Source organism: Fringilla coelebs (genome assembly GCF_963513975.1).
Source record: "Fringilla coelebs genome assembly, chromosome: 9".
In the NCBI taxonomy this organism is placed as follows: Eukaryota; Metazoa; Chordata; class Aves; order Passeriformes; family Fringillidae; genus Fringilla; species Fringilla coelebs.
The window spans coordinates 10,642,759-10,654,778 of record NC_140067.1 but is presented as its reverse complement, the minus strand read 5'-3'; the positions used below and the strand labels follow the sequence as shown (position 1 = coordinate 10,654,778).

The window sequence follows — 12,020 nt, the reverse complement described above, 5'->3', positions numbered from 1 at the left end:
CTTTACAGTTCTTCTGTACAGATTCTTGGATCAGAAGCTCCTAAAGGACTTCAAAGCAACTCAGTTGGAATTCATACTCTCAAAGCTCTTGAATGTCTCCAGTGATTTTCATAGCTGAAGAATTCCTCTTCCACCTTGCTCTTCAGAAAACCTATGAACAAAATGTCAAATTAGAATAAATAGCTATTCTGACTGTTAACATAAGTTTTTGCCATGTAGGGAAACACCAGAAATTCAGAAAGCATTATCTTTCATCTAATAGAGAACTTGGTATTACAAAAAGTATCGTTCTCTCATAATCACTTTCAATTAACTCAGTTACAGAACCATGCCCTAGATCCTAGTGCACCTTCTAGACAATTAACTGCAAGTAGAGTATTAAAGAGAACTCTGCAGGTGACTTTAGTCACTCTCTGGAAAAGTGAAGGTGCCTCTAACACAGAAGCAGTGGGAGCTAGCTCACTATATCACCTTGCTGCATTTGGGCTCTCAGAGTTAGCAGCAAGCAGTTTCATTTAGGCTTGATCCTATCAGTAGAAACACTGCTTACTTGGAGGCAAAAAGAAAACCCAACATGCCCAGAGCTATCATGCAGAAAGAGCTGGTGCCTCTTTGTCCCAGTGAAGTGGCCATGATGTCCACATCCTGCTTCACCTATAATACCCAGCAGTCAGTATCCAGCAGATGTTCAGCTCTTAGCAAGGAACAGCTTCGAGTCCAGACATCAGATAGGCATTGGCTTGGGACAAGATGTAAGGACAATGTAAAAGAATGGAGATTGGGTGGTTTTATCCAAAAGGATCAGGGAACCCACACCAGATGGATGCTCTCTCAGAAAGGACTGACTGGAAAAGGGTTGAAGAAATATAGTGGCCAACAACAGCCAGTTGACCCCTGAAATTTTGTCTCCTGGAAGAACCTAACTGCACACCTCAGTGTTGCTGTGTGAGGTACAGACAGCAATTGTGGAATACCTTCAGACTCATGGTGGCAAGTAGTCTTTCACTTTTAAAAAGAGTTTCCCCATAACCTATGCTAGGAAGTAGCCAAAAGCACTGTCAGAGTTCCCTGGGATTCAGTGCTCTAGTGCTCAGTTGCTGCTAGCACGAGCCCTGGTTTCTCTGCTGATGTTGCTTTGGAGTGATTTTTTGGTGGTTTAGGTTCCTACAAGGAAGTGGTGTGTCAGTAAGCCTGTGGTGAGTTTGTCAGCAGAGTGAAGTCCCTTCTCCAAGAGAATTCTCCGCACTGGGAAATACTGACACAAATTACCCCAGGGGGTTTTCCAGTGTATCATCCTATGTTTTTCCTTGCTTTGGGTGTCTGACTGGATGCTTCCAGTACACAGAGAATATCAGGGCCAGCGCTCAATCCTGACTGAGGTGAATGTAGGGGGTGTTTCTCAATGTCTGGTATCATGAAGAGGAAGTAAACTCTCCTTCCTTATGAGTGTTTCAAACCTTTCAAACACAAGGAACTGGGTTTGAAGTTTGATCTTGGGGTGCCCTTTGCATAAAGCAGCTTGGTGATCACAGAGCACAAGTTGGCCTCAGTAACCATTTGAGGGATGGCACCTTCATCACTTGATGGACTCTCTTACGTTGGCACTCTGTGGCCTGTGTGCTGTGATTTGTCCGTTTGAGGGACACCCTAAAAGGACAGCAGGCAGAGAAGAATCATCCCATGATGTGAAGAATAAAGGGAAACTTCAGTTTGTTCCTTCTTGATGAGGAAATTTGGGGTCCTACTGAAAAGCCTTGTGCACACTCTGTAAACGGTGTCCTCTGAGTGAAAAGTGAATGTCTTAACTTTGCAAAGGTGAGAGAGACGTGGGACAAACACTGCAGTAAATACAGCAAACCTTTGTGTGTTGCTCCCACAAGGTTTGGATGGCATTCAGAGGCAAGGAGGATTGGGATTTAACTCTTGAAAAAAATTAGCTGGCCACATTTAACATTTTAGGGAATCTGCTTCAAGTATGCAGTTGCTTCTAGAGCTCTGTATGGACAATTGCATAACAGAGAAAGGGTTGAGCCTCTGCAGGGAGTAGATAAAAAGATTTCCTGCAAATCTTTTCAGTTCTAGGACAGAGCAACAAACCCTATTTCAGCCAGATAAGAGATAAGGAAGTAATGTTTTCGGCCCCTTGGGCTTGTACTCAAAGTCATTGCATCATTCCCGTGGGAAGTGACACATGGTGGTGATGCTTTTCTTAACTCTGAAAATTGGAAGGAATGGGGTGGGGTGGGGAGCACACAGTACACCAGAGCAGGAATGCCCTAGACCAAACAGGGCAAAACTGTCACTTGGCAAACTTTCCAAACAGGCAAAGAGAAATAACCCTGTTTTCCATGGCTGTGCTATTCCATGCAAATATCTCTGGGTATAATTGTTCTGTTAAGGGTAGAAGTAGTTACTAAGATACATAAGTAAGCAGCAAATTATTATTCCAAGAGAGAGATTACCCACAACTTCAGTCTCTGCAAGATTTTTCCTGATGCTTCAGTCATCTCTGGATAGAAGGCATCAGAAAATATAATGAGACATAAAGTTAAAACGGGATAGTGTCATCTTGGCAGAGGAAAATGCTAAAATGAGTAGTGTGAGTTGCGCTCCTGCTTCAAAAATGGACTCTGCCTAAAGGAAGGGTAGTTAGAAAAGAAGAATATAAATATTTTAATTACTTTTTAAGAGGCAAGTTAAATGTGCTTAAAATATGCCTTCTTTGTATTTACAGAAATTCTTTTCTGTCTTTCTTTCCCATTGGGTGATCATTGTTGTGGATAATGGAATGAGCTGTAAATCTGAGATACACGACACTCTTGTATGCATACTGGTATTTATTAATCAATACACTGAACATGATTTGACACACTGTGTCCTGTTTAACCCTATTTTTCTGTCTGTTTAAACTCCTCAGTTTTCTTTGGTAAGTGCTTGGTATTCAGATCCTACAAATCTGCATAAAACCAACACATACCATGAACTGCCTACAGATTAAATTTGCATGAATCTCTCCCTTATACTAACAGCCTTCATATGTGCAAATTAAGACCAAGGGGACAAAAGTGGGGATTAGAAGGGTTCCTTGCCAATTTGCCCAGCTGGAGCTTCTCCATCATGCTTCAGTATTGATTGTACACTGACCTCGAAACACTGACCAGTGGAGCCTCCACTTGCTAAATACCTTGACCTCATAAAATGAACCTTTAAAGATTATTGCAACAGGATAATTTAACCTTACTCCCAGAGAAGCCCTCCTTATAAGATACTCTTCATTACAGCATGTAAAATTATCTCCAGTGCCTTATAAAGAGGGTAGGGATTCCTTTCTTCTGCTAACATCCAAATGAGACAGGAACAACAGAGGTCTGGCTAGCGTGCCATTGTAACATTACCAGAAACCACTCCATTTCAAAATATTTCTGTATGTAAAGTTAATTCTGCATGACACCAATTTCTTTGCCAGAGGGAACCCAATGCAAGGGTTATGCGAATGTGGAGAATGACTCAAAACTGATTTATTACACTTTCCTCTTAGTTTAATGTCTTTAAGTGAGCAGATTTTGTCCCACTGGTCATTCTAACCTCAAAGCCAAATTGCACCGAGTGCCCGCAGCCATGTGCTTTCCACCCGTCCTGCCCAGCACACTGACAGTCACACAGCCCCAGGACACACCCTCCTTGTTCTGTATGAGGAATGAAGGGGCACTGCACCATCTCCCCAAAGTGTCCTCCATCTCAACTGCTTGAACGGTGGCGTGGGTGAATGCAAGCGGTGAGGGCAGCCAGCAGTGCCACCTTGGCAGCTTAGTTATGCCCCTGTTTGTGAGGGTGGGGGTTTTAATGGCAAGATGCAGGGCTGGATGCTGCACTCCTGAAAGCAATAAGCTTTACTAACCTCCTGAGAGTGTCACTCTGACTTTTATTGCACATCAGTTTCTTTTTGTTTATTCCTGTCGCGCTAATACAAATTCTAGCTTTAAAAAAACTTTCTGCTTTTTAGTTATAATTTTCTTCCTTTCCTCTTTGTACTAATGCTTCTCTCTAATCTTATTTGCATTCAAATTACCTCACCAGGTGGTACACCGATCAGAGGTAAGAATGCTGAAATGTGCCTCCAGTTGTCACGTCACTCCATCTCCTGTCTGCCTTGTCCCTTCTCCTCCGGTGTTTCTCATCTCCAGCTTTTACTCTCAGCCCTAACTCTGCCAGTGCTCTCGCTCATCTGCACTCTCCCACTAGTGTGTTTATTTCAGTTGGGTTTTAGCGTGGTTTCTTGTAGACTCATCCATTGCAATTTTGCACTGTTGAAAGGGGGTTATTCAATGGAAAGTTTGCAAAAGTTTGGGAAATGCTCCCAGGCCTCCACCACAGGAGAGTTGACATCTCTCGCAGCTCCTGAAAGTCTCTGTACTTCCCACACAGTTGTGACCTTCTGAGGTCTAGTGTCTCGGGGGGTTTTTAGATGGATTGCTTTGATGTGAGTGTATGGAGGTAACATTTTCACAAGAGAATAGTCAAATTCAGCTGTGCTGCTGCTGATGGTCATGAAACTCTAAATGGAAGGAGAAAAATTCTTGAAAGGTTGAGCAAACGTGGCTCTGGGATAAGAGGCACATTTGTGTTCTTCATGTTTCTCTTTTAAGTGCACTCACCCTCTAATGTGATGGCATAGTGGAGAACCACTGACCCAGCCCCCCCCTTTCTGAGCTGGACATTCTGATGTTGTTTTGCATCATTAAGGTTTATTTTAAATAGATAAATCAGAAGTGTGTCTGGCTGTTTAAGCCCTCATTAATTAAACCCAGCCCTGGTTTGACAGCCCAGCCCAGTCTGGTGCACAGTCCCCGTAGTAGTTTTCACAGCCTGTGTGCACCAGTAATCACTTTCCAATTGGAGTGTTGTTTTTTCTAGCCTAAGCACTCAAAGCTGTCTCTTTAGATTAACTTTAGCGTGTTAATCAGCGTTATGTGCTAAGGCCCTTCTGAATTCTCTTGTGATTTTGGTTACCCCTCTTGACTGACCTCTGGATTTCTTGACAGACTGACTGCTACCTATAAATCAACACAATCTTGTTTGTTCAGTTTTCCCCCTTCTCCCTTTTCCTCGCCCTTTTCCCTGAATCACTGCTGAAAGTTAATAATCTTATTCTTGGAACTGGTTCTGTTGCTGGGGGTTAATGTTTTCAGCTCCTGTTAAGTGATTTTTGAGTAAATGTGAATTGGTATTTGATACGTATTTGCATTAAATTGCCTTTGTAGCAAATCTAGGTCAGGGAAGAAGACTGCAAACCTTACTTTTATATGAATGGGTTTACATATCTGTCATTCCTCCCTTTGGAACACTCGAGATTGACAGCTGTGATGTTACAAACTCCTTAAAACTATTTCTTCATCTCCTATTTCTACTGGAAATGCTAAAATGAAGTGACAGATGGAACGCTAACTCGCCATCCGCTCCGAGCTCCCGGCCGAGCACGCTGAGCGTGCAGCCATCGCAGGGCCTCCCCGCACGCTTTGCTGCTTGCCCGTCCTAGCTGATGACATTAGTGACTCAGCACCAGAACCACATGGATGCTCCATACGTCCTGCTTGGGAACCGATGGCATCTCTGTGAAAAGAACCATCCATTTCATAAAACATAAGTTTCCCGCACCCCCACCCCCTTCCCACCCCCGTTTGAGTCCTGATGAGGTATTTTAAGAGTGTTCTTGACATTATTTAAAATATATGTGTCCTGTTTGAATGTCAAATATGACATTTCCATGAGAGCAAACAGAAGCCACGTGCTGCTCTCTGGCTTCTCCTAGAGGATTTCTGTCAGCCTGATGCCTTTTATTTAAAATGGAGGTCATTGAATTTCTAAAGATAATGACAGATTAGTTGAAAGTGCTTTTATGATGGTGAGGTTGTGTCCATGTAGAAGTGACTGTTCTGCCATGTTCTATACCCAGCTGCACTCTTGTTCCTCATTAAGGTAAGTTTGATGCTTTGGAATCCATTAATTTGGTCTGAAAGGAAGGGTGAACTAATTACTCTAAATGAACCCTTTTGGTAATAATGTTCGGGGGGAAGGGGTGGTTTTGGTGTCATTTCGTTGCTGCTGTGACTGTGTCACCAGGAGTTGTGTGTCCGGAGTTCTTGGGATGGTATCCGAGGCATTTCTGTGAGAGCAGTGGCAAGCCCACCTGGAGGGAACAGCATGTGGTTAGACAGAGGATGACCTGAGATATTCTACCACGCACCCCTCCAAACACAAAGAGATTTTTATCTACAAACAAACTCTTTTGACCTTACCCACACATATTTGGTCCTTTCTGTCCAAGACATCTCTGGCTTCCCATAAATGGGAGGAACTCCCATCCATAATTCAGAATTTCCATTTGTAGCTTCACTCTTTACCCCTCTGGGACTGATAGTAATTTAATCTTGGAATCACTGTTTGTTCATCTGAAAGACATAGAGCTGGCAAATGCCTGTCAGATTAGGCAAGAGCTGGCTTCTTAAGGTGACCCCCAGATAGTATCAGCAAATCCATGTTTAAGCAAGTTCTGTCCCATTTAAATTTTGAAAGTAGAATGTAAGATGTTGATTTCCAGCATTTCTCTGCAATTTAACTTACTCAACCCTTTGTGAAACCTGGGTGCATGTTCCTGCCGTGGGCTGTAGAGAGAGGAGAACGCAGTTGTGTTTCTAGTGGGTGCTGGACTGAGTAGGCACTAGATTGGATACACATGAGGAGGTAAAGAAATACCATCATCTCAGGCATTATCCCTTTCCAGTCAGATTTATTTGTTACTTTTCTGTCACCACAGGAAATATCAGAGGTTCCTATACATAAGAGTATTTCTTCCTTGCAGACGTCAGCGTAGCAGAGGTCTGTCTGAATTAACTTTAGATCAGCTCACTTGGGTGTCAGAAGCTGTCTGGGAAGCCAGGTAAACACCTGCACTGACTTGTGTATAGCTGTAGCTAAACCTCTCCAGTCCCAAGTGAACTGGTTTAAATATAGCTCCATTATTTCAACGCTATCCTGCGAGCTGGAGCGTAAAGCTATCCAAAGAGATTAGAGGAAGCTAAAAGAATTTTGCTGTCTCTTTTTGAGGATGTGTTTGTACATTTGGTTGTACTTTGTGTATTATAGGATTTTCTTCCTGTTTCTTGAGCTTTTCCAGTCACCAAAGGAAAGCAAAAGAAAAACAATTTTAAAATGAGATCTGCTTGCAGGAGAAGTGTCAGGGGGAGGCTGGGTGGGGTAGTGCCTGGAAATGCTTGTAATGCCATTTTTCTTACTGTCACATTCAGATTGACTCATATCCCTTTAGAAGCGCACAGAGGTGTTACTGTGCTTTTGACAGTGCTGTAGTTTTGCTTCTGAGGCAGAGTCCCCCGAGATTCCCTGTACCTGCTAGTGAGGGATCAGAGCATCCTGAAAATCTCCTGTCTAAGAGGAGGCCTCACGCTGCCGAGAATGTTGGGTCTCCTTTCCTCCCTCTCTGCCTGAGTCCAGCTCCTGGCAGCAGTCAGGTACTATCAGCAGCTGCCTCTGGTGCTCAGAAGAGTGATTTCTCAGCAGTGCTGCCATCCAGAACAGGCCCCTTGTATGCCAATCCCCATCCTCGCAGGCATAATAACCATAATGAACACTAACAATGAAAATACATTTGTAGTTACCTTGTTGTGCATATTTGGCAGTGCCAATAGCTTGTGGAGGCTAGGTACAATCCTCTCGAACAGCTGGGAGATGCTGCTGTTATAAATTACCAAAAATAGTGAATATGGGAAGTGCTTATTTTCATTTTTAGTGACTCTCACATGGTTTGGTGTTTTTTCACAGCTCCCACAGCAAGTGTTTGTTATCTCGGGCAGCAGCCAGGATTTCAGAGTCCAACTCTCCCATTGTCAGGGCTTCACATTGTTTCTTTGTCCACCATATTCACATTTATGACTGCTTATTTGGTCTGGGATTGTCTCTGACCCTACTGCACAGCTCTCTGGATTTTATTAGAGAAATCTCCTTCCCTAGGAGGAAATTTTTAGGAAAAGGGATTGAGACCCACACCTGAGCACTTGTTGAAGAGGGAACTGGCTGAAGAGGGTGCTAAGAATACTGCTGGAGGAGAAGTCAGGTAGTATTTTTGTGAGAGAAGCTGATGGGAAGCAGGGGGAAAGAAAAGGGAGGGTTTTAGGATAGCCGTGTGCTCTAGTGTGCAAGTGGGCTAACTTTGCCTCTTTGCTGAGAGGAAAGGCCTTGGTCAGGTAGCTGGATTCCTTGCATCTGCATTACAAGTCCTTTCCTTAGATGAGTGCTGTGTCTGCAGCCTGGTTTTTCTGTCTCTTGGGTGCTTAGAGGAGCATTTAATTCTATGTCTGATTTTATAACCAGGGCAAAAAGTCAGTCCCCCGGTTGTGAGCCCAGAGGACTGAGACTGTAAATGCCCTGATAGAGAAAAAGAGCTTTTCCCACTGCTGGGGATGGAGCTCCAACCTGAATTGATACAGAAAAGCATTGCCCCAGGAGCTCTGGTGTTTGGCTCCGTGCGGTGCTCTCTGGAAGAAGAGAGCAGAAGCTCCCAATGAGCTATGGAGCAAGATTTCAGAGAGATCAATCTGTGTGGCAGCTCAGAGCCTTCTACATTTGGGTTGTCACCTGGAGAAGAGAGTGACAAGCCCTCCATGGCACAGCAGTGCCCAGTGCTGCCAAAAATCGTCCCTTATCAGGATTTGCCTTCCCCGTGCTTTCTCTGTGCAGGGCACTTTTTAAATGCTTCTTTTAACCACTGTCACTGCACCTAATGATTCTGCCTGAGCACAAGTATATTTGAATAGATAAGTATCTTGGAAAGCTGCAACGGGGCTGTTGTCTGTGCCCAAGTTAAAGAGCAAAAGAAAAGCTAGGAGAGGAAAGGGAGAGGCTGGCCAGGAGATATCAGCACAGAGTAAAGAGGAATAAGGAATGTTAAGTAAGGAATGCTTGTCAGTCAGCAGGGCTGACTCCTGCCCTCAGCCCTAGAAAACTCTGCCTTGTCACCGTTCTCCCTGGCACGGGAGAGCAGCCGGGGGTTTTTCTCAGGAGCTGTCAGCTCTCTGATAAGCTGAGATGTGTTATCAGGAGCAGGTCTGAGGCACAAGCAAGGCTGATGTGACATGGCAGTGTGGTGAGGAATTGTTCCCCTCTTCCTCTGGAGCCCTGCTGCAGAGGAGCAGCGGGGGTCAAGTGGTGCTCAGCAGGGACAGGTTTCACTCTGATGTGCATGTGCTGCTGCAGAGCCCCCCAAGCTGCCAAAGAAGCTGTTCACTGCTCCTCCGTGTGCTTGTATCCCTGTCCTAGTGGTAGATGGTCCTCATGCATCCACCAAAGCCCTGCTGTGTGATTGCACATCAGGACTCAGCCACACAAATGGGAACAAGGCACCTGGCACGGGAGCGCTGGGGGGGTCCATGTGAGAAGTCTGCAGTAACATCCTGTGTGAACGAGACCTCACTCAGCAGCTTATGCAACATAAATCCCAAAGTAATGAATAAAAGTAAATCAGCCTTTCTAGCCCTGGTTTGCAGAGGCGCAGAAGATTATGAGATGTTGACAGGGCTAGGAATAGAAATCAGATCCTTTGCACTTGTCAAGGCAAAGAATTTGCTGCGCTTTTGAGTGTCTCTGGATGCAGCTTCCATGAATTTCAGGGAAACATGCTACTCAGAACTCAGCTCTTAACTTTCCTGTACTCTATGTGTCCTCTCCAGTCTAGACATGAGCTCTCCAAGAGATGATGTCTTTCTTTCTCTGGGATCACTGAATTTGGGCTGAGAGCATTTTATAGGAAGTTTTCCCAAGTCTCAGATGCATGTCTGTCTCCAGCTTTCTGATTCCAGAAATGTCTGAGCTTTTTAACTTTATTCATAAATCTTTGTACTCTGAGACACCCTACGCTTTCCTGGATCCATCACTTAGTTATAGGTTGTCCTTCAAGAAAACCCCTACAGCCCCACTGACTGCAATCAGTTTACCACGACCCCTCCAGTTTCTGCTGGCTGTCAGTTATGCTGCAGGATCTGTATGTTTGTCTAATGATGATTTATTGCAGGGCCTATTTTCTTTCTGTTTCATATGAAAGGTTTGTGTTAACTTCCTTCTGCTCTGGTTTCTTGTCTTCCTCCTGACACACTGTAATTTGAATAGTTGTGCCAACCCAGACAAACCCAGAGTCCCTTGCCCAATGTCCCTGAGCAGTTTGTAGGCAGTTGCTGACATGTTGCATGTTTATAGCATGATTCTAGAAATTAGTCCGTGTTGACAGGCAATAACAACATTTCTTTTGAAACTCCTCTCATTTTCTTCATTCTCTTTTTTCTTTCCACTGTTGAGGTCCCTAAAGACGAAAAACAGTTTGATTGACATTTAAGAGGCATGGTGATCATGAGTATAAAGGGTAAAAAAAAAATACCAGTGATATGTATTAAATGGCTAAAAGGGTAATATGTTTATGGCAGAATTATCTGGGGATCTTAGTTTTTTTCTAGGCAGACACTACTATCAATTGAAGCTGGCTCTGCTTCCAGCCCAGCCAGTTGGGTATTTTATTAAGCTTGGGTATATTTTGCAACAGACAGCTTTTCCCAGACAAGCTTGATGGAAGCACTTGGAATGAGCTCTGCAGCACATGCATGCCCAAGGAATGATGAGCAGAAATTACAAAGAGGGTTAATATATGGTGAGTTCCAAGAAAATCTTCCTGACAGAGAGCATAACCAGGCAGTGGCATCAATTCCTTGAGGAAGTGGTGAAAGACCTATCACTTGGCACATATAAAATGGAATTGGACACAAGACAAGTACATTTACAACAGGGAACTATCCTGCCCTGGCCCCCAGGGATGCACGAGGTAACCTAATAGGTCTTTTCCATTTCTAGATTCTCTGATTCTCTGTATCTTGTCAATGCTGGGAAACTTTGTCCTGCTCCACTGCCTATCATGCTGCTGTCTGCTTGAAGATGTTTTTCCCAGACAGGATGTAGAAATTCACTGTTTTTCCTTGAATCGAGCAGCAGAGTTCTGTAGGCTTCAGCCTGCGGGTGTCCAGAGAGTGCTGTGGCCAGGCAAGCTGGCAGGTCCTTTTGTTAGTAGGTGGAAATACTTTTTGCAAACGAGCTTTCTCTGTCTAGCTGAAGCCTCATTTCCAGCACTAATGCAACAATAGGGAGGGCTCTGTACATCATTTTTATTATATGGCAGAACCCAGGGAAGTTCATTTTTCCCCATGACATATAGGCTTATGCTACAGTCTCAATTTATCCTTCTAAATAATGTAGGTGGCAGTGGTTGATTCACATTAGTTTTTCTTCTGTTCTGATGATAAGAAAAACTGAGTTTGACCTCTGCAGCTTGAACCAGCAAGAAGGGAGAAGGCAATTTCACCAGCTATTCTCAGTGCAGTTCTCAGTGGTCATTTTCAACCGTGGCAGGCAGAAATGAGTTCAGATCATTACAAGCAAAGGGGTTAACATTTTTTAGTTTGGTATATGGTTTGTGAGCAGAGTTCCCTTCTTGCAGGCAATACTAACCAGCAGAATCTGAGCACTTGGAGGCACTTAAAAAATTATTCCCACAATGCCTGGGGAAAGCAGGCTGAGCAGCAGCCACTTCAGTGTCTGGCCAGAGGCCACACACTCCTGCAGTGCCAGGTTGCTGTCATATGCATCCTGCTTCTTTCTTTCTCTGCATCTCCATCTTTTAGTCTGCATATGGAGTCCAGTTAAGGGAGTTTAGATGTGACCAGTTGTGCAGTCATCTGTGCTGTGCATGAATTTGGATGAAAGGCCAGGCTGCCAGGCTGAGTGCTGCTGGACACCAGTGTCCAGAGTAGATGGAGAGAAAACCAGCTTAGACCATCTCTCACTTCCACATCACTGGTACTGTACAGGCTCCCCATGTCAATTGCTACTCTGTGGGCCCTGACAATTACTGCCATTATTTACATGAGCCCCTCGTGCATTTAGCACTTTGGGGGTGGGATCAGATCCCA

At 44.2% G+C, this 12,020-nt stretch overlaps 1 protein-coding gene across 1 annotated transcript in view; it reads left to right on the top strand.

The window, feature by feature from the left end:
• Nucleotides 1-12,020, top strand: part of PTPRF (protein tyrosine phosphatase receptor type F) — a gene marked incomplete at both ends in the record, with an annotated part of 243,257 nt that overhangs the window by 141,984 nt on the left and 89,253 nt on the right. The gene's annotated exons all lie outside the window — the stretch shown is intronic.